General features: G+C 40.3%; 1 protein-coding gene across 10 annotated transcripts in view; it reads right to left on the bottom strand.

The window, feature by feature from the left end:
* The window catches only part of Luzp1 (leucine zipper protein 1), a 97,122-nt gene that overhangs the window by 35,428 nt on the left and 39,083 nt on the right, over positions 1-22,611 (bottom strand). Inside the window, exon 2 of one of the 10 annotated variants that reach the window (XM_031379099.1) lies at positions 19,686-19,817. The exons of 8 other annotated variants lie outside the window; for them this stretch is intronic. The gene's annotated coding sequence lies outside the window, so the exon portion shown is untranslated. The remainder of the gene's footprint in view (positions 1-19,685; positions 19,818-22,611) is intronic. One more of the 10 variants, XM_031379100.1, reaches the window with a different exon arrangement.

Below are 22,611 nucleotides of genomic sequence, written 5' to 3'. Positions count from 1 at the left end.
TTGAGTACTGGGGAGGTGGCTCAGTGAGGTGCTCAGTGAGGAGTAAAGTGGTTGTTACACAGACAATAGGAACTGGGGTCACAGTTATCTTAGGTATCTTAGAGCTCTTCCGCACCTATGTACAGAAAGAAACCTGATATGATGATGCACACCTGTTACCCCATTCTGGATGGTTGTTGGTCAGCCAGTCTCCCAATCAGAGTCTCAGGTTCAGTAAAAGACACTATCTCAAAAACAAGATATAGAACAAAAGAGGAAGGACACTTGAAGTTGACCTATAGGCCTATACACATAGAAGCATAAGCATGTACACATGTACATACACCCATGCACATACTTATCATACACAGGAAGAAAAAAACAATTTAAAAATTTAAATCTCCAGGCGATAGTGGCACACAGCTTTAATCTCAGTGCTTAAGGAGCAGAGTCAGGTAGATCTCTGTAAGTTTGTGGCCAGCCTGGTCTACAGAGAGAACTACAGGACAACTAGGGCTACACAGAGAAACCCTGTCTTGAACTTGTGAAGGTAAAAAATAAAAGGCCAGGAAGAAAATTGAAACAATGTCCAAAGTAGCTCCAGGAACACTGGGAAGTAAGTCTGTCTCTGATGTCCTGTAGCTGATTTTACAGCTCTGAGTATTGTTTGGGGACAGAGCTGAGACACTTGCATCTGCAGTTATCTTCTCCAACAGACTGTCTGTTATAGGACAAGATGGGACACTTGGTCAGAGTCACTGAGGTTGGTGAAGCAGCCAACCTGAGGTTTAGATTTATTTAATTTTTAAGAATTATTTGTGTGTGTGATATATATGTATATGTGTGTGCTTATGCAAATGTGGTGAGATGGTGAAGCAGCTGCCCCAAGTGTCCTTACTAAGTTCATATGCTAAGCACTGAATGCTGGAGCTCAGAACATTTTAGGCACACATGGAAGAACAAAACCTCAATTGCAGAAGGCATGTCATTTTGGTAATTCTGCCTTTACCTACGATTCGACTCACTCTACTACCTCGCAAAGGGAAAGAAGAGAATGTACAGCAAGTGGTCTTCTCTGACTGAAGAGGGAACTAAGAGTAAGATGCATCCTCAGAGGCAGAAACAGAAACGGCAATCCATGCTCTGCTGCTAATACACCATGGGGCTTAGAGAAGAAACTAGACCTCAGTTTACTCACCCAACAAAAGGTCCCACTAAACAGTATGTAGAAATGATCTAACACTCTCTTCTGACCTGTAAGGGTAACAAGCATGCACATGATACACATATATGAATACAAGCAAAAAACACTCATACACATTTTTTAAAGAGAAATAAATGTACTAAAAATGCTTAATGAATTTTTCTAGTTGACTGAAGCTGGAGATACATACTCATAGTCCCAGTACTTGGAAGACTAAGGCAGGAGGTTGGTGAATTTGAAGCCACCTTGGGCTACACACAGTGAAACCCCATCAAATCACCACAACAAAAAAATCAACTTATCATGAAAACTGGAGCTGAAAAGATGGCCCTGCAGTTAGGAGGACATATTGCCTTTAGAGAGGATCCAAGTTCAGGCCTCAGCTCCCACATCCTGAAGATCATGACCTCCTATAATTCTAGCTCCAGGGTACCTGACACCCCTCGCCAAGGGCACCTATACTCACATGTACATATTCACACACAGATGTACACATATACACATAGTTAAAATAAGAACCTTTTTTAAAACAAAGAAAATGAAATCTATTTTCCCCTGTGTTGAGATCTCAAGTTCATTTTCTGACATCTCCAAACAGCCACTAGCATTTTGGGCCAGTCAGAGTCAAACCTTATGACCTGGGCTCTATCCTTGAGACGCACATGATGTAGAGAACCAACTGCTACAGGTTGTCCTCTGACTTCCACATGGTCATTGTGCGCACACACACATCCACGTCTATACAAAATAAAATGTAGTTTAAAAAAAAGTCTGCCAGGCAGTGGTGGCGCATGCCTTTAATCCCAGCACTTGGGAGGCAGAGGCAGGCGGATTTCTAAGTTCGAGGCCAGCCTGGTCTACAGAGTGAGTTCCAGGACATCCAGGGCTACACAGAGAAACCCTGTCTCGGAAAAAAAACAAAACAAACAAAAACAAAAGTTTTAGCTGGCTGAATCTGAAGAACAAGCTGAATGCCTTAACTTCTATGAGTCTAATTATTAAGACAGCCTAAGGATTTAAGTAAAGCAGTTAAACAGCAAGTCACAACTATCCTAAGGAGGAGAAACCACAGCTACTTTTAATTAATTAATTACCATCAGTCTCCATGGTAATTATAATCAGATAAATACCATATCTGTCTTTTAACAAAGATGCAAGGGCTCAAAGTCTCACAGCTGAAAAATGGTAAAGTGAACCCAGGTTATTCTGCTCCAAATTTTGCTTCTGCTCCAAATTTTGCTTCTCTTCTGGGGTATTATCTCAAATTTCGCCCACAAAAAAGCCAGTCCTGCTCCACAGTCCAAACATCACAAACCTAAGTAACCGATGAGCAGTTATTGAATTCATTTGTTTATTCATTCAAATAGCAACTACCTTCCTATAGCATATGGATCTCTTAGGTCAGCATGAAGATGGAAAGTAAACAGAAACTGTCCTTATCTTCACAGTAGTGAGAGCAGACGGAAACAGAATAATCCTAAAGTATATGAACTATATGTGACTGTGACTGGATAGAAATGTCCTCACTCTAAGTGCCTGATTGGTGGGTCTCTGGTGAGACTGCTCCAAGTGGAAGAAGAGGAGCAAGCAGTAAAGAACCAAGAGGAAGCAGCCTAGCATGGTGGCTCAAGCCTAGAACCCCAGCACTTTTAAGGCTAAGGCAGGAGAAATGTTATGAGTTCAAAGCTAGCCTGGGCTACAAAATGAGTTCTAGACCAGCCTGGGCTAAAAAAAAAAAAAAAAAAAAAGTCGGGCAGTGGTGGCGCGCACCTTTGATCTCAGCACTTAAGAGGCAAAGGTAGGTGGATTTCTGAGTTCACGGCCAGCCTGGTCTACAGAGTAAGTTCTGTATATACAGAGAAACCCTGTCTCAGAAAAGAAAAGAAAAGAAAAGAAAAGAAGAGAAAAGAGGATACTGCAGAGGTGCCACGCCATATACACATGCACACCTTGGAGAATAAATTATCAGGTTTTGTTTGGTTGGTTTGTTTTTTTTCCTAGTTTTTCTAAGTGTTACTCTGTGTAGTCCTGGCTGTCCTCGAACTCAAAGATCCCCCTGCCTCCGCCAGACATCAGTTTAAATCTTTATCTGAAGAATTACAGGAAGTCCCTTAAGTAAAGATAAGACATCTGTGCTCTGAAAAGATCACTTTGACTTCAGTATGAAAAACAGCAGGGAGAATGATCCTAAGAGAGATCTGCTGGAAACTGATTGATGTTTGAAGTCCTGGAGAAATTATGTAAAAGCTAGTAAGAGGTGTATGCTGAGATTTATCATATACTACACCTAACCATTTTTTTCCTTTTTTTTTTTTTTAAAAAAACACTTAATGCATATATACTGTGGACCACATGCTTACCTGGTGCCAGAGGCCAGAGAGGATGTTACATCTCTTGGAACTGGAGTTATAGATGGTTTATGAGCTTCCATGTGGGTGCTGGAAATTGAACCCTGGTGGTCTGGAAGAGCTGACTACTAACTAAGTCATCTCTTCAAGCCCTGGTAACCATTTGTTCTAAGCACTTTGTATCAATCAATTTAAACCTTACAGCAACTCTATATAACAAACACTATTATCACTCTTATAAAAGAGACATAGGTTAAGTAAGTTTACATACCCATCTTCATGTCACTTCCCTCATAACTAGTACCTAGTAAGGACTTTTGGTCTACTGGCTGCTTCTCCTTCTTCTGTACATTACAAACATCAAGCCTGCAGTGAGAGCTGGAGAGTTGGCTCAGTGTTTAAGAGCCCTGACTCTTCCGGAGGTCCTGAGTTCAATTCCCAGCAACCCACATGGTGGCTCACAATCATTTCTAATAAGATCAGATGTTCTCTTCTGGTGTGTCTGAAGACAGCTGTAAGACTAAGACTAAGACAAATTGGTACCAGGAGTGAGGTATTCCTGTGACGACCTGACAATGTTTTGGGGAGGACTGTGGAAGGACTTTGGAACTTTGAGCTAGAAGAGCCACTGGTTGTTAAGAACTCTGTGGGATGTTCTGTAGGAGCTTGGAAGATCATGTTGAGAACAGTGCAGAGATGGAGGCCTGGCTTGTGAAATTTCAGAAGGAAGATTAAAGACTCTTATCAGGGCCATGTTGTTTTGATTGTGAAGATTCTGTGGTTTTGGTTAGCTGGGGCTGAAGTATCAGCTGTGATTAACAAGATACCAGAACTACAGAAGCATAGGCCAGTGTCATTTTAAATACATCACCACAGACTTCCAACACACACCACAACTCTACACTGCCAGCAATTGTGCCATGCTCTTCCCTAAGTCCCCTTTCATGCTCTTCTTCCCTTTTCAATTAACCTCTAAAGCCATGAGCTGATAACATGTCACCAAGAAGCAATATCCAGACATTTGTTTTCCTATCTCCAAATCTCCTATCATGCCAGCATTCTGCTTTCCTTAGTTACAGCAGACAGAGCCCTGCTGTTCTTTGTGTGTACATTACCCCACTCCCTTCTCACAGCATTGCTTTTTCTCTTTGTATCCATCAGCATACAACATCCACTAGAAGGTGCCTACTTGGAGCAAAAGGCACAATTCAACATTGGCCCTTCCAATAGAGCCAAGTAAGTGAGAGTTAACACTTAGACACTTATGTAACAACTTGTCAGTTGCTGCAACATCCAAATCCATGATTACTGGATTCATCTCAAACAGGGTCTAGCCAGCAAAGGTACTAAAGAGCATGTGGAGTGAGCACATACACAGCATGCATGGAACCATGCAGTGGTCTCTGGCAAATTAGAAAAAAAAAATAAACTGGTCTCAGCTCACAGATAACTTGAGAAGTCATGTTCTTAGAACACAAAAATAATGTGATACAAGATGACTAGATAGACTCACTAAAATGAGATTCTAGGACAGGTAATATTGTTAGCAGTTAAGAACACTTGCTCTTGCAGAGGACCTGAGTGTGGATCCCAGCATGAAGGCCCACAACTGTGTATAACTCCAGTACCAGGAAATCCAAATCCCCTTTTTTCTTTTTCTTTTTCTTTTTTTTTGGTTTTCTGAGACAAGGTTTCTCTGTGTAGTCCTGGCTGTCCTGGAACTCACTCTGTAGACCAGGCTGGCCTCAAACTCAGAAATCCACCTGCCTCTGCCTCCCAAGTGCTGGGACTAAAGGCTTGCGCCACCACCGCCCGGCCCCTCTTTTAACTTCTAAGAGTACATGATGCACAGATATACCATGCAAGCTAAACAGTCACATAAATAAAATGAGATAATCTAAAATAAATAAATAAATAAATCCAATGATTCTAGGTTTCTAAAGGATTGTCACATTGATCTAGAGAGCATATTTGGGAAATAAGATTCTACAATTTCCTATCTAGAAAAAAACAAAACAAAACAATCCTTTGATCTCTACCTAAATGTCTGACAGCTAGCCTCCACAAACTCATATTCTTCATGAATCCTGCCTTCCACTCTTCTCACTGTAAGATATCCCTTCAATGCCCCCCTACCTCAGTCACAGCACAACCACTCATCGAGCTGTGCAGATCAAGCACCTAGACTCACTCTGGACTTTTCTTTGCCTTAAGAAACTGTCAGTCGTCCTTCCCAGGGTTCTTGGTTCTGTCCCTGTTCTCCACATTGCTCACTGTACTGACTCTCACTTGATGCTCTAAGAGTCCCACTAAGCTTCTCTGCTTCCAGTAATCCCCATATAAATCACTCTCAAAGCACATTACATTTCCAAAATTTTAATTTTGGATCATCACTCTAAACTATCAAGCAAACAAAAAACTCCAGCAGCTTTCCCCTTCACTTCACTTCAGCCACAGCCTATGGGGCTGTACAAGCTCTAGTCCTAACCTAACTTTCTGATGTCGGGTCTCACCCTCCCCTCTTCACTTCCTGTTTCATGTATATGCTGCATTTGTTTCTAGCTAGAGCCTCTGCACTACCTGTTCCCTCTTCCCCTTGTATAGCTGGCTCCTTTTAGTCATTCAAAGTTCAGCAAGAATTTTACTACCTCAGTAAAGTTTGGATCAGCTAACATAAGATAACACTTATCTTCTAATATATCACCACACTTTGTGCTCATCTTAGCACTTAACCCTACCTGCTATTTTATTATTCATCTCTCCTCTCTATAAATAACCATAACTCTTCTATCTAGTCCATCACTATATCTCCAGTGCCTAGAACAGTACCTGGTAGATAACAGATGGCTCTATATTTCAGAGGAATGGTGTGGGTTGGAGACACAAAGGTATGATTCATATCCCTAAAACCAATGGGGGTGGATGGAGATTACTCAGGGAGAATGTCTACTATGTGAAGAGAGGAGGTCATGGAAGCATAAGCATTTAATAGCCACAGAAAGGAGGATGAGCCTGTACAAACAGCAGAGACGTGGGAGGAAGATTAGAGCAGTGAGTATTACACCACTGGAGTCAAAAGAAGAGTCCCAGAAGGAATGAATGGTAACAGTTCACTGGCCAAGAAAACTACAGACAACATTTTTGTAAAATCCAGTTTGGTAGAAGGTTCTGGTGACTATGTTACTGTCACCAGATGTTACTGTGAAGTGTAAGGGAGAGAAGCCAGATGGACTGAGTGGAGAGGCAGTAAATATACACAGTTGTGGTGGTTTGCATATGCTGGGCCCATGGAGTGGCACAATTAGAAGGTGTCCTTATTGGAGTAGATGTGGCCTTGCTGGAGTACATGTGTCACTGTGGGTGTGGACTTTAAGACCCTAGTCTTCCTGGAAGCCAGTCTTCTAGCTGCCTTCAGAACAAGAGGCGGAACTTTAAGCTCCTCCAGCACGATACCATGCCTGCCTGGACACTGCCAGGCAGTAGACTGAACCTCTGAACCTGTAAGCCAGCCCCAATTAAATGTTGTCCTTTATAAGAGTTGCCTTGGTCACAGTGTCTGTTTTCAGCAGTAAAACCCTAAGATAACAGCTATGTAGAAGCATTTATATGTGTAAAAGTAAAAGTGATTTTAAAAAGGGAGAGTTGAGGAGGGGCTTCTGTTTGGTTTTGTCTAAATCACGGGGGTATCCAAGCACTATTGTACCAGTCACAGGTATTAGTCACTCGAAGGTTTAAAATTGGTTTTAATCACACTAAACTTAGAATGTGACTTTTGGATTAATCCCTAAGTGCCTAAAAAAAAAATCACTGTACAAGTCTTTTGCTTATAACAAACAACTCATTTCTCTTATTACAACGCAAGATTTAAAAACAGCTTCTATACACAACCTTAGTGCTATTAGGAGTGAGCTAGAATACACACTACAGGACATAAATTAAAAAATGATCCCAAGTGTCCATCAAGAGTAAAACCAGTAACTTTGGCATAGCCATACAATTCAATATTCAACAGGATGTTGGGGGTTGGGGGAGTCAGAATCAAAAGAATTCATGCTATCTGATTCTATATGAAATTCAACATGCAAAACAGCCAGACCTACTGAAGAACATTTATAAAAGCCATTCAAGAGGCTGAGGCAGGATCTCTGGCTCATGGCCCCCCAGGCTACAGAAGGAGTTCAAAGTTAGCCTAGGCAACTTAGTGACACTGTCTCAAAATATGTAAAAAGTGACAGAAGGGCTGGTGAGTACTAAGTGACACAGGGCTGCACCAGCACGCTCAAGGCCACAGGCTCAATCCTAGTACTGCAACAAAGACAAAGCTAGTTAACAAAGACAGTGCAATAGCCAAGTGGGCCACACAGCTGGGCTACAAACATAACAAGACCCTGTCTCAAACAAACAAAACAAACCCAGACATGGTAGTGCGCACCTATGACCTCAGCATGGGATTGCACACCTATGACCTCAGCATTTAGAAAGGAAGCAGGAGAAACTAAAGTTCACGGCATAGTGATTTGGAGGCCAGTTTGGCTACAAGATACCCTGCCTCAAAAGAAACATAAAAGTTAATTAATTTAATTAATGTCAACTTACTGAGGGAGCCAGTAATGATGATGAAGAATTATGAGGGAATGAATGTTCTGGAGTTCTGAGAATAGTCTGTTTTGATCTGCTATGTATCTTAATACAAGTCACTTATATTATATACACATAAAAAATTTATTGAGCAATTTGGTTCTATTACTACAGATATATAATCATAAAAAACATATAAAAATAAAATCAGAACCTTAGATATTGTTATTTTGTAAAAGTCATCTAATTCTAATATATAGTCAGCCCTAGGAACTTTCCATGTCAAAAAAACTCAAACTCATGATTCCCTGGTCTTATATTACAATATTAACTGTGAAGGAGGGAAAAAAAGATGAAAAGATGGAGGGGGCAAAATGAGGAGGAAAGGACTTAACTGAATAAGGAAATGGTCCAGAGCAAAGAGAAAAACAAAGGTCAGTTCTGATGAAACTAAGGACACAGCTAAGAGCAGCAGTGAGGCAAATCTCAGCTCAGCTCAGCTTTGTAACTAAACATTGCCTGTGACCCCGGCAAACTGCTCCATTTCTCTCAGGACTTCTCACAGCTTTAGTTAACAAGGAAACCAGTAGGAACCAGCTCTCCTGACAGATCCTAGATTTATTCAGTATTGTTAAGTGCCTATTTGTTTATTTCCTGTTCTAAACCCTACTCTTACTCTCTGAATAATATATCTTTCAGCTATTCAGAAAATTGAGGCAAAATCACTTGAGCCAAGAATTCAAAACTTGCCTGGTCAACATACCAAGACCCTGTTTCAGAAAACAAAAGAAATAATATACCTCCTACTACCCACTGCTTACACAGTACTTCATGGTTCAGAGGGCCTACACTCACGCACACTCTCAGTCCTCTCAGATTACAAGATTGTCAAATCTATTTTATATATTAAGAAAAAAGCTGGGCTGGTGAGATGGCTCAGCGGGTAAGAGCACCGACTGCTCTTCAGAAGGTCATGAGTTCAAATCCCAGCAACCACATGGTGGCTCACAACCACCCGTAATGAAATCTGACGCCCTCTTCTGGTGTGTCTGAAGACAGCTACAGTGTACTAATTTATAATAAAAAATAAATATTAAAAAAAAAAGAAAAGAAAAAAGCTGAGGCTCAACTTTTAAATAATTTCCTATTGGAGGGGGGGTGTGCATGGTTAAGAGCACTGACTGCTCTTCCAGAGGTCCAGAGTTCAATTCCCAGCACCTACATGGTAGCTTACAACCATCTGAAATGGGATCCTATCCTCTTCTGGTGTGAAGACAGCTACAGTGTACTCATATAAAATACAAACATACATCTTTTTTAAAAAAGAGAGAAATTTGTTAGCCTGAGGTAAGCTGAGACAACTGAAGAAGCCTCCTCATGCCTAGGAGAGAAATTTATTACTGCTGCCACCCCTCTGGCCTCCCCAAATAGAGTAACCCTCTAGCTGTGACTGCAAGCTTTTCTTGCCCCTCTGAGTATCAGCTTCACCAGTTATTTTTTGTTTTAACTTTTTACTAATTCTTTGTGAGTTTCACATCATGCATCCCAGTCCTGCTCATCTCCCTGGGCCCTTACCCAGCACTCTTGCAACCGTCCCCGACAAAACACACACAAAGGAAAACATCATGGAAGCTCTAGTATGTTACAGTGTGTTCCACAGTGTATCCCTCGGTCCACACATCTTTACTTGCAAATGAGTCATTAGTTTGGTTTAAGTTCTCTGCCTTCTGTAACACCCATCAATACTGGATGTTCACCAGGACTCCTCCTAATTATCCTGTTGTTGCCCTGTGTCATGGAGATCTTGCACCTTTCACACATCCCAATCATTCTCAGATGATACAGACCTGGGCCTGGGTGGTAGCTGAGCTGCTCAGTGTACCAGCTCTCCCTTATCCGAGCCACTAGGGCAAACTCTCCAGCACTGCTCCAACTAGGCCACCCAATGCTGCCATTGGCAGGAGGCAGGGTCAGCGCTCCTGCTCTTATGCCCTCGGGCTGCTCACCAACAACCATGGTTACTGAGCCAGCTCCACTGTGCTGCCCACTCATGGCGCCTGATCTCATGATTGGGGGCTGAGGGGCAGCTCTCCCTCACTCTTGCCTTAAGAGCTGGTTTATCTGCACCCTCTTAACAAGAGCCAGTCCTACTGTGTGCTGCCTGCACAAGTGAGGAACCAGTTATTATTATAGTCTTATTTAGTTTTTGTTACTTTTGTGGTAGACACTGAATGCAGGACTGTGCACATGCTAGGCAAGCGCTCTACCACTAAGCCATAATCCCAGCCTTCATTTTTACTGTTTTAAGAAAAAAATAAGGCCAGGAAGAAAAATCTAAGACTTCAAACAGTCATACTCATAAGCTTCTATTATGTATAAAGCTGCAGAAATTAGGGCAAGACATGTCCCAGCAGGAAGTAAGTCACTCCCACCAGCCCTCAGTAAGTCAACTGTTTAGAGGACACTTGTTTTACTTAAGTCTACTGTTTTTCTCCTCACCATTCTAGCTTCTTCAGAGTTGAGATGACATCACCTTGAGTCTACATCCTTCTGTACAATGATCATAAAGTACCTAAATCAAAACTAAGCCACAAAACTACATTTTTCTGACTTAGTAATTTAAAGTCTTTTCCAAATTTTAAAATTAAAATTGTTTAAGTACTCAGCCAGACATTCTTCAATGAATAATATAAGAAACACTAAGGAAAAAAAGTAACCAAGAATACTAACACCTACACTGGGCATATAACATTTAAATAGCACTCAGTGGAAGTATGGTACATGAGTGATAATTGGGAAATTAAAATCCATTAAAAACAACTTGTGGGAAATAAAATATCTAGGACAAGAACCAAGAGACTGGGCAACTGGGTCAAGCAAACTAGGTTCTAAAACAGTTTTACCAAAATATGCCTAGTATGCACAGGTCTTACGCACCATACACAGCACCTATGGCAGCCAGTGTAGCCCAAGTGAATACAATGGAGCCCAGCGCAGCATGCATGTTCTCTCCTCTGGTTAGCACCTAAACCTGCAGCACCTCACCCTTGGCATCCATGACACCCCCTAACAATGCCCCGCAGTCCAGCCACAGCACTGCAGGAGTTAAGCCAAGCAGTACTCATACTCAGGAGGAAATGAGCATGCCACCTGACACTTCTCTGGCACATAAGCCGATTAGTTTGAGTTACAAACATGACTGCAAGATTCCAGTATGATGATGAAACTACTCTCTCTCTTCAAACTAAAAATAACTTCTTTATCAAAACGGAAGCTTTCTCCAAATATTTCTGACCTGTCAGCAACCCAAAATTCTATTTCCCCAAATAATTAATCTATACATATAGTGTTACTGAATCTAAGAATCCACATTTTCCCTATGTTCACATTACTCATCCTAATGCTACCCTGTGAAGAGAACAATAGTCCTAAGTGCCTTCCCACTTCTTGCATTTTAAGTTTCTCTTCCAATAACCAACCATGTACCAAGTTGTGGCTCATGCCTTGTACTAAGCCAAAGTGGAAGAGCTGAGCTGTAGCAAACCAGAATGAAATATAAAGGAAAAATGAAAGATAAGACAGGGCATGATCGGAAATCAGCTAAATGTTTTTTATTAAGAAAGGAATGGAAAGCCCTCCCCCCCACCTAGAAGAATACAAAGCAAAAGCAAGTCTGTCCAGTGTAGAGCCAGAGTGTCCTATATAACTTTAGAGCACAGCCACTAAGTGTGTTCTAGAGTCAGATGTATCAAAGTAGCTGAGTGTTCTAAAAGAATCATGAAGCTATCCTGAGTTGAAGTCTTTTGTGTTGAAAATAAACTCCCAGAGTTAAAGCCAAACAAGTTTGAATTGCAGCTTTTTCCAGTCACACAGAGAGGGTCTACTGAGAAGTAACTAAAGAACGAGAAAGCTATATCCTTTGTATCTTGTACTCAGTGCTAAGCCATCGCTCCTTCCCAAAGCAAAAGCTGGCTAGACTTCCTTGTTCTTTGCAACTGGCATCAGAGAAATGCCACAGTGCTGTGCCACCCTACAAAGGCCCAACAAGGCATTTGTCATTAGAACAATCACTTGGGACACACATTAATGTACTTCCTACAGATCTGAGTTTCAAATAGTCTTTTCATATCCTTCTGTTGTTTTTATGGTGTTTTGTTTGTTTCTGCTTTTGTTTTGTTTTGTTTTAAACAGGGTCTCGTATTATAGCTCAAGCAATGAGCTATAACTATGAAGGCAAGAATGACCTGAACTTCTAATCCTCCTGCCTCTCCTTGAGTGTTGGGATTACAGGTGTGTATACCATACCCAATTTATGTATGCTGGGATAAATCCAAGGTCACATTAATATTGGGCAAGCTCTCTACCAACTGAGCTACAATCTTAGCCCCTGTGGCTCTTTTAACATTTCACCATCTCTTTTAAAAAGCAAAACTAAAACTAGATTAGCTATAAAATCTATACTCATGGAAACATTTCTCAAGGGAAAAAAAAAAAAGAGAGTATGTTAGCCTGAGACCACCCAAGAAGCACAATGCAGAATCTGTAGCCTCCGGGTCTACAGTCTATCCACCACACTGCAGAGTCATGGAGACCAGAGAATGGATGGCACACAAGCTGAAAGCTACCAAAAAGAAGAAAAAGACATATAGAGGGGCATGGTGAAACTACTGGAAGTAATGGGGAAAGCTAATGAAGTGAGGAAGAAAAGTGGGCTTGGGCATCCAGTGGAAAATCACACAGAAGCATCCAACACACACAAGCAGAGTACAAAGGACTTCAAGGCACCCGGATCCACTTACAGAGCACACCATATCTTCCAAGGCAACAGAACCATCTGCACAGGTACAGCAGATGGCAGCATAAGGAGAAACAGGAGTCAAAACCAGAATCACACTGAGTCCCTTTGGTATTCTGCAGAAACATTCTTCAATACAATCTTGTTGAAATAAAAATAAGATTTATTTATTTATGTGTGTGAGTGGCCTAACATACATGTCTGTGTACCATGTGCATGCAGTGCCCATAGAGGCCTGAAGAGGGCATCTGTTCCCCTGGGACTGGAATTACAGAACAGTTGTAAGATGCCATGTTGGTGCTGGGCACTAACTTGGGTCTTCGGCAGGAACACCAAACCAATTGCTCTTAACCACTGAGCTAGTTTTCCAGCCCTACACATGCCTGTTTTATTTTTCTGCTGAGTCTGTACTTTTCAAAACTCTCCCTCAATCTGGAACCTGACTAAAGACTGTTCTTGTACTCAATCTGGGTTTCTAGGTAACACTAAAAGATAACTTTTTAATTTGAAATGAAAAGTTCTGGATTTATCCTGAATAAGGCCATTTTTACTCCTGAGTTACACCTAAAATTCCCTGGCCAATCACAGCAGTGATTCCAGAAGATGGGAAAATAAGTCCCAGAGGAAACAAGGGCTTAAAGTTAGACTTAAGTACTCAGAACTTCAACTCTAGCACCTTTGCCACATCAGACCTTCACAAGACTACCACTGGCAAATGACTGAGGAAAGAAGGCAGAGGGAAGTAGATACAGTAAATGGTAAAAGCAAAGTGAATTTACTCCTCAGTACTAAGAAAAACCAGTCTTTCTTTGTGAACTCTCCATAGAAACTAGAACTTCTTTGTGACCCAAGACCAGTTATTCCTTAATTTAATGACCTTTTCTATTACATTCACATCATTTTTACAAATTGTAAATTACCACCCACTGCAATGAGCTCCCCTAATCTCTGGACTGATAAAATCAGAAACAACAAACTGCAAGGTTGGAAAGACATGAAAACTCTTAGATTAATAACAGGGTAGGGAGATTAAATCAGGGTAAGAAGATACTTGTATTTTATTTGTGGGGTTTTGTTTATTTATTTGGCTTGTTTGTTTTGAGACAGGCTTCATTAGGCACCTCTGGCTTTCCTGGAACTCTCTATGTAGATAGATGGGACTAGCCTAAAACTCAGATCTGCCTGCCTCTGCCTCCTGAGCATCTGGAATTAAAGGCTTACACACAAAGACTTGGGGGCACTTTTCTAAAACATTACAAAACTAGATAACTCCACCAAAGAAAACCCGACTTCATTATCTATATTCCAGTACTTAGATCTTGGAGGAAAATAATTTTTCTTTGACTCTCAGCTTCTTTGGTAGAAGAAAGGTTTCTATTCATTCCAAAAGCCCAACCACAAGAGGAGCTGAGTGCACAAAACAGGATATGGAAGTCAGACCTGCTCACAGGCTGGCACAGCCTTAGCAGAGAAGCATCTTGGCTATTAGATCTCCCACAATGTGATATTAGCAGGAGTGCCATGAGAGCTGGGGCAACCACACACTCCCTTCAACAGGTGCTTGCCCATTAGAATGCTGGCTGTGACATTCTCACCCAGTTCAACATCTACCAACAGCTTACATCTGCCACTGATGACTGAAATCTCCCTTAAAATCAAACTCCATCTTCCACATCTCCTCAGTGCCTTCATCTTGCTCACTTTCACTAAGATATCTCCATGCTACAGATATAATACTGTGTGAGAACTATAAACTCTTTTTGGAGGGGGTAGAGGGAATTGGGGTTGGTTTTTTTGTTTGTTTGTTTGTTTTGTTTTTTTCAAAATAGAGTCTCACTATGTAGCTCTGGCTTTCTTGAAACATTCTGTTGATCAGACAAGCCTCAAACATGAAGAGATGTCTCTACCTTCCAAGTGCCAAGATTAGAGGTATGTGGTACTACATCTGGTGAAAATTTAATCATAGGTAAATAACTTGAATTTTCAAGATTTTTTTTTATATGGTGAATTACATTTACTGATTTTCATATGTTGAACCATCTCTGCATCTCTGGATTGAAGCCTACTTAACCATGGTTAATGAGATTTTTGATGTGTTGGATGTGATACAGTTTGAGAGCATTTTGTTGAATATTTTTACATCTATATACATAAGAGAAATTGGTCTGTAATTTTTTTTTTGGTTTTTTTTTTTTTTTTTTTTTTTTTTTTTTTTTGACAGGGTTTCTCTGTGTATCCCTGGCTGTCCTGGAAATCATTCTGTAGACCAGGCTGGCCTCAAACTCAGAAATCCACCTGCCTCTGCCTCCCAAGTGCTGGGATTATAGGCATGCGCCACCACTGCCCATAAGATTTATTTATTTGTTATATGAAAGTACACTGTAGCTGGCTTCAGACACTCCAGAAGAGGGCATCAGATCTCATTACAGATGGTAAATCATGTTGCTGGGATTCGAACTCAGGACCTTCGGAAGAGCAGTCAGTGCTCTTTTAACCACTAAGCCATCTCTCCAGCCCTTGAATATTCAACGAGCAGAAAATTCACAAGGTATTGAATGTCAGCAAGTTTTCTCTTTGTTTCATTTTTGGTTTTTGTTTTAGAACATAAGCGTATAGCCAAATTGGCCTTCTCTATTCAGAGGTTTCTCCTTCCTGGGTTTAAGGCTAAGGTGAAAATTAAGAATGCTATTAAGAAAGAGGATAAAGGCTCCTTTTTTTTTTCCTGCTGTAGCATCAATATATATTAGAGTAGGCAATAGTTGGAGACTTAAAGCTTTGTAAAAGTAAATACAAGATCCACTGGATATTATACAAGAATGGTTCTTAAATAAGCAGGTGCTAGCCTGCACACCCACTAAGCTCAGGGTAAAAATAACTTCTAATGACAAGAATAGAGAAAATAAATCTCAAACCCCGGAAAGAGAGTTACCTCTGTACTTGTTAATATTGCAAACTTCCAGATACTGTCCTCAGATGTCCTTCAGTGGATCTGTGGTAGAGCCAATTAATTTTTAATTTGCATTCTGATACTAGACTACCTTTTTATGTTTTTTTAAATTACATTTATGGGGGAGAGAGCTGTAGCATGGCTTGTATACAAAGGGCAAAGGACAACTTTGTGGGAGTCACATCTCTCCATCGTATAGATCTTTCAGAGATCAAAGTCAGGTCATTAGGCTTGGTGGCAAGTGCTTTTACCCACTGAGCCATCTCATCAATCCAAAACTATTTTTAAAAACTCTATGTGGTACCCAGGTGTGGTGGCCCATGCCTTATTCCTAGCACCTAGAAGGCAGAGTAAATTCCTGGACAGCCAGTACTGTTACACAGAGAAACCCTGTCTTACACACACTGCACCGTCTAGCCTATAATGTGGTATGTGCTCAAAGCTGGCATACAGGCTGACTTTCACCAGCACCAGATCTACTCACTTCAGTACTTATTTCTTGAGAACAAATACCAACTGACTGCAATGGCTTAGAGCAGTGGTTCTCAACATGTGGTCAAAACCCCCTTGGGGATTAAATAACCTTTTTGGGTTTTTTTTTGAGATTTGGCTGTCCTGGAACTCACTCTGTAGACCAGGCTGGCCTTGAACTCAGAGATATATCTGCCTCTGCCTCCAGAGCGCTGGGATTAAAGGAGCTTATAAAACCACCAGAAAACAGATATTTACATTTTGATTCATAACAAAAATATTTTTATGGTTTAGGGTCATCACAGCATGAGGAACTGTATTACAGGGTCACAGCATTAGGAAAAGTGAGAACCACCAGCCTAAAGTAAACATACTCTCCTTTACCTACTAAAGTAACTTCTGAGGTCTATTATTCCTACTCCTCATCCCAAGGACCTGACTTTTGGTAACTAAAATGGATTCTTTTTCTTGAGGGCCACTTATTGGCTCTATCATGATTCTGTTCATAATCTCATTGAGAAGTCTTCTACATAATTCTATTTAAAATAAGATCCTATTTAAAATTAGCACCCCTACTGTGCAGTGGTACACACTTGTAATCCCTAGCACTCTGAATACTGAGTCAGAAGGATAATATTTGAGATCAGCCTGGGCTGTTAATGATTTGAATCTGGACTATTCTCCCCTACAAACATGTTCAGTACTCTTTGTCTCAGTTGGTGGCACTGGTTTGTAGAGCTATGAATTTTAAGAAGTAAGGCACTAAAATGAGCCTTTTGAGGTTACACAGTCTAATCTATGCTTCGTAATCTGCCAAGATATGAGATGTCATCTGAGCTCCTGCCATCACAGACAGAATTTTACTGTGGCCATGCCTTTCTGGCAATGATGTACTGTATTATCTAAATTAAAAGCCCAAAATAAACCTTTTCTCCTCCAAGTTACTTTTATCAGATATTTTATCATAGTATCAAGATAAGTAAAAATGAATTCTAAGCCAGTCTGGACTAAGTAGCAAGATCCTTCTCAAAATATTAATAATCATAATAATAACAAAAAGAATCTTTAACTTGATGTTTGCTCTTTTCCTGTTTTATTTTTCTTCATGGTTCTCAGCACTTCCTAAGACTTAATATTCACATTCCTCCCTAGAATGTAACTCCAGTAGAAAAGGGGCTTCCCTATTGTATTCCTAGGGCCCTCAAACAGTACCTGGGATATAACAGGTACCCTTTATAAATGTTTATAAATATGGAACTACTTCAGAAAGCAAAATATGGTCTCACTCATTTATTGGCTAAACTCTAGGCAGCTACTTTCCTGTTTCTGATGGTAACCACATTCAGCAAAGAGAGTCTATGGACCTCCTACAGAGGTACTCTGCCCCCTGACTTTCACTACTCTATGATAAGACAATTTTCTCCCTAGCTGAACTACAACTGAGGTTTAAATAGCCAACCTATAGCTGTTTTCAAAGGACTTACATTCCATAGGAATGACCTGGCTCCTACTGTATGAGAAGCCAAATAAAATGCTGGGAACACCAATGTGAGAGCTGCAAGTTTCAACAGCAGCAAGACAACATACCACACAAAGATTGCTATATTCTGTCGTGCAGCCGGTCAGCCAGACACTTCCTGCGCAGACCTAACTAACTACACGTCCTGGAGTCAGGGTTACTATTGCTGTGATGAAGCACCGTGACGAAAGCCATCTGGGGAGGAAGGATCTATTCAGCTGTCACTTCCACATTGCTGTTGATCACTGAAAGAAGTCAGGACAGGAACTCACACAGGGCAGGAAGCTGGAGGCAGGAGCTGATGAAGAGGCCATGGAGTAATGCGGTTTACTGGCTCGCTCCTCATAGTATATTTGGCCTGCTTTCTTATAGAATCCAAGACCACCAGTCCAGGGATGGCACCACCCACAATGGGCTGTGCCCTTCTCTATCAGTCACTTTTAAAAAAAAAATGCCTTACAGCCAGATCTTACAGAGGCATTTTGTCAATAGAGGTTCCCTCCTGTCAGATAACTCTAGCTGTGTCGAGCTGACATAACTAGCCAGCACACCATGTATGTATCTATATTCATCTCTGATCAGAAATACCTTGGGCAGCACATACTAAGGTCTTTCTATGTATCACTTTATTCCTTAAAACCACCCTGGGCCTGGAGAGATAGCTTGGTGATTAAGAGTGTGTATTCTCAAAACTGAAACAAGAAAAAGAAAGGAAGGAAAGGAAGGAGGGAAGGAGGTAGACAAGGCTCAAACTCATAAAACTCCTTTGAATAGTAAGAATAGAAAATAGCTTCCAAAATTGGACTTAACATAATCCATTATTGCAAAATTGGGAGAGGGTGGTTGGGTTTTTTTGTTTTTGTTTTTGTTTTATGGTTTTGTTGCTTGGATACAGTCTGAAATATGTTAGCCAGGATGGCCCTGAACTTGTGGACTTAAGCAACCCTGCCACCTCAATGTCCTAAGTGCTGGGAGGTACAGGTATATGCCACCAAGCCAGAAGAGAATTTGGATATAAATTAAGCCAATCCAGGTACTATACTAAAGGGGAGATATAAAATAAAATCAAAGTTTAAATTATTAAATAGTGATGAATTCTCTTGCTTTTCCATCTAACAATGGTACCCTAAAATTCTAATTTGACAATATCAAAACAAACAAAAAACCCAAACAAACAAACAAAACACCATTACAGCACTCTGTGAAAATAACAAGCTTGCAATGAACCTTAATAGTAGAGCAAAGGCCTAATACAAGACTCAACCCCCAAAGGCCTGCATTACAGCCTCACCCCTCACCACAGTGGGAATATTGACATACAATTCTTAAATTCCAGCTACTTTGTCCTTCAGAAAGGATACGGTTTACTTATCTTTTTTTTTTTTTTTTTTTTGGTCAATATTACCTCTCTAACAGAACCACAGAGTCTCTAAATAGTCAAGACTGGGATATAGATCTAATCACATACTGTTTTGTTTTAAAAAGGATTTTCAATAATAGCTTTACCACATTCTACAGAGGGAGGAGGATGGGGACTGCACATTCCTCTATACCCAGACAAATAATCCCCTCCTTTCATGTTATGATTTGATCCACTTGAGGCATCTGTTGTCAGCTCTATTAAATCAAATTCCGGAAGGAGGAAAACAACACAGCTCCAGAAGACTACTTCTAAGGCTCTCCAATAAACACCATCAGCACATGCCTAGTGTTGGGCTCATTCTTCTATAGTAAATTATAAAAAAGCAAGCCAGTCAGTCATAAGAAGACACTCAATAATCTCAAGTTTTAGACAGCATTCAGAAAGTGCCTTCTACCAGCCAAATGATCTCTTTACCACTTACTTTGCCTCTCTGGATGACCAGGATTTAAAATGGATCCCGCCTGTAGCTTCAGCACTGCTGGTGGCTCCTTACCTGATGGGCTCCAGAAGCAGAGTGCTAATGTATCTCCTGTGACTGGGCCCTGGGCTACATCTGCAATAGACATCCAGTAAGTACAGCCTGCATCTGATGTGGGAAAGCCTTGCTCCAACAAATAAACAGTTAACACTTACAAAACTGGCTTTGTTTTCACTCTAATTCTAAACACTTATTTTAATTTTTCTAAAAAGTAGTGGATACAGTCACTGACATGAAAAGAAAGCATCAGTTCTAATTAATGCTACAAAGTATTTTTTCCTATTGATTACACTGTTGAGGCTGGTATAAACAATAAAATGTTTTTTTAAAGCCAGAGTTAGCCGGGCAGTGGTGGCCCACACCTTTAATCCCAGTACTCGAGAGGCAGAAGCAGGTGGATTTCTGAGTTCGAGGCCAGCCTGGTCTACAATGTGAGTTCCAGGACAACTAGGGCTATACAGAGAAACCCTGTCTCCAAAATAAATAAATGAATAAATAAATAAATAAATAAATAAATAAATAAATAAAGCCTGGTCTGCAGTGTGAGTTCCAGGACAACTAGAGCTATACAGAGAAACCCTGTCTCCAAAAGAAAGAAAGAAAGAAAGAAAGAAAGAAAGAAAGAAAGAAAGAAAGAAAGAAAGAAAGAAAGAAAGAAGGAAAGCAAGCAAGCCAGAGTTAAGGTAGAGGAAAGAGCAATTACAGGAACTGTTAGGATTGTGTGTTATGTGTGTGATTATTCTAAATAAAGACTAAGACTTAAAATATTATTAAGGCCACCATTCTCACTTCTAGCCCTCAAATATAAAAGACTATAACTCTATCAAAACTCAATTAGAGTAAGGATAGTAAATCTTGCAATATATTTCAACAACTACATTCAACATTTCCCCACCGCCCCTAAACAACAAAAACCTCAACTACAGAACACTTCCTAATATGAATTCTATCCTATGTAGGCGCTCTTTCCTAAGGATACATAACTTACAAAATCCTTCCCATTCACTTTCACAATGTGTTTCTTTTTCTATGTTTAAACCACGTGACAGAAGTGACAGAATCCAATTAGAATTGGATTTATCTGTGTCTGTGGTGTGTGTGTGTGTGTGTGTGTGTGTGTGTGTGTACATATATGAAGACTATATTGTTTCTTACTCAAAGATCCTTGTGTTTATACCACAATTTTATTAACTCCAACTCCAACCCAAACTTAAAACTGTAGAACTATAATTTCTTTGTAATTCTACTAATAAGACAATATGAATATAATATTATTTAGTAATATTTAGTAATATACTGAAAGAAAAAGTGAAAATAAATGAAACAGGAGGCTCTTCAGGTTTCAGCAAGTTAAAGGCTTTTTTAATTAGTCTACTGGTTTGATCTTATTTGGTTTTCTTTGAAACAGCATCTCCCTATTTAACCCAAGCTAGCTTCTATCTGGTATCCTCCTGCCCCAACTTCCTAAGTGCTAAAATTGCAGGCATAAGGCTAAAAATAAACAGTTTCTTGAAATCAAGCCTATTCACACAGGTGTGGTGGTACGTATGTCTGCACTCCAAGCACTTGGAAGCTGAAGCAAGAGGATCTTGAAGTCAAGACCATCTAAACATCACCAACATCAGACTATATCAATAGATTGAATCCTTCAGTTGTTTTATGGAATATAATTTGGATTCCTCCATGCCTTCCCATCACACAAAGTAACTCCTATTTACCTTCTCCTACCCTGCAACCTATCCCACCATTCCTAATAATATTTCCTGTGGTGTCTATCACCTTGTAATTCAAGTCACAGGTCAAAAGTCATTTCCTCAGAAATGCCTTACCTGATGATCCAGGCTAAAGCTACACTCCTCTCCTAATATGTCTCCCCAACTGGGAATCTATATCCAAAGTTATACTACTACTATGGGTTTGGAAGGGTTGTTTACTTTGTTTCTTTGAGACAGGGTTTCAATATGTAGCTTTGGTTGTCCTGAAACTTAAGAGATCTGTCTGCCTGTCTGCTGAATGCGGGATAAAAGGAATCTGCCACTACCACCTGGACTACTGATATGTCTTTTTTTAAAACTGCTTTCTTGCTGGGCGGTGGTGGTACACGCCTTTAGTCCCAGCACTTGGGAGGCAAAGGCAGGCGGATTTCTGAGTTGGAGGCCAGCCTGGTCTACAGAGTGAGTTCCAGGACAGCCAGAGCTATACAGAGAAACACTGTCTCGAAAATCAAAACAAACAAACAAACAAAAAAAACCACCACCAACAAAAAAAAAACCTGCTTTCTTTCCCAAATAATTTGTAAACTCTAAAAAGATAAAGACTTTGTTAGTGTTATCACTATATCCAATGCCCAGAATACAGTACAGCATACAAAAGGTAGTCAATAAATATTAACCATACAAAGACTGTATTTGCTCATTCTTACACAACACTACAGGTTTTCTCAAGAGCATTTTTTTCTACTTATTTTCCACAGCACCATACTTAATATGGAATATTAATATGGAATATTAATACATAATTTGGAAGTAACCAAATTTTTGTTTTGTTTTGTTTTTTTGTTTTTTTGAGACAGAGTTTCTCTGTGTAGCCCAGGCTGTCCTGGAACTTACTCTGTAGACCAGGCTGGCCTTGAACTCAGAAATCTGCCTGCCTCTGCCTCCCAAGTGCTGGGATTAAAGGAATGTGCCACCACTGCCAGGCAGAATATTTCTTTAAAAGCCAAAAGCAATATTCCTAAGAGATCACGAGGCATCTGGACTGAGGAACTATTTTTCTAGGTATGGTAATATAGTGGTTGTGGTAGATGGTACTCCTTCATTCATATCTGAATTTTATCAAGTAGTTCAGAGGAAAAATATGTTCAGTTTTT

Source organism: Mastomys coucha, unplaced genomic scaffold, assembly GCF_008632895.1.
Source record: "Mastomys coucha isolate ucsf_1 unplaced genomic scaffold, UCSF_Mcou_1 pScaffold18, whole genome shotgun sequence".
Lineage (NCBI taxonomy): Eukaryota > Metazoa > Chordata > Mammalia > Rodentia > Muridae > Mastomys > Mastomys coucha.
This window is presented reverse-complemented; position numbering and strand designations above follow the sequence as displayed.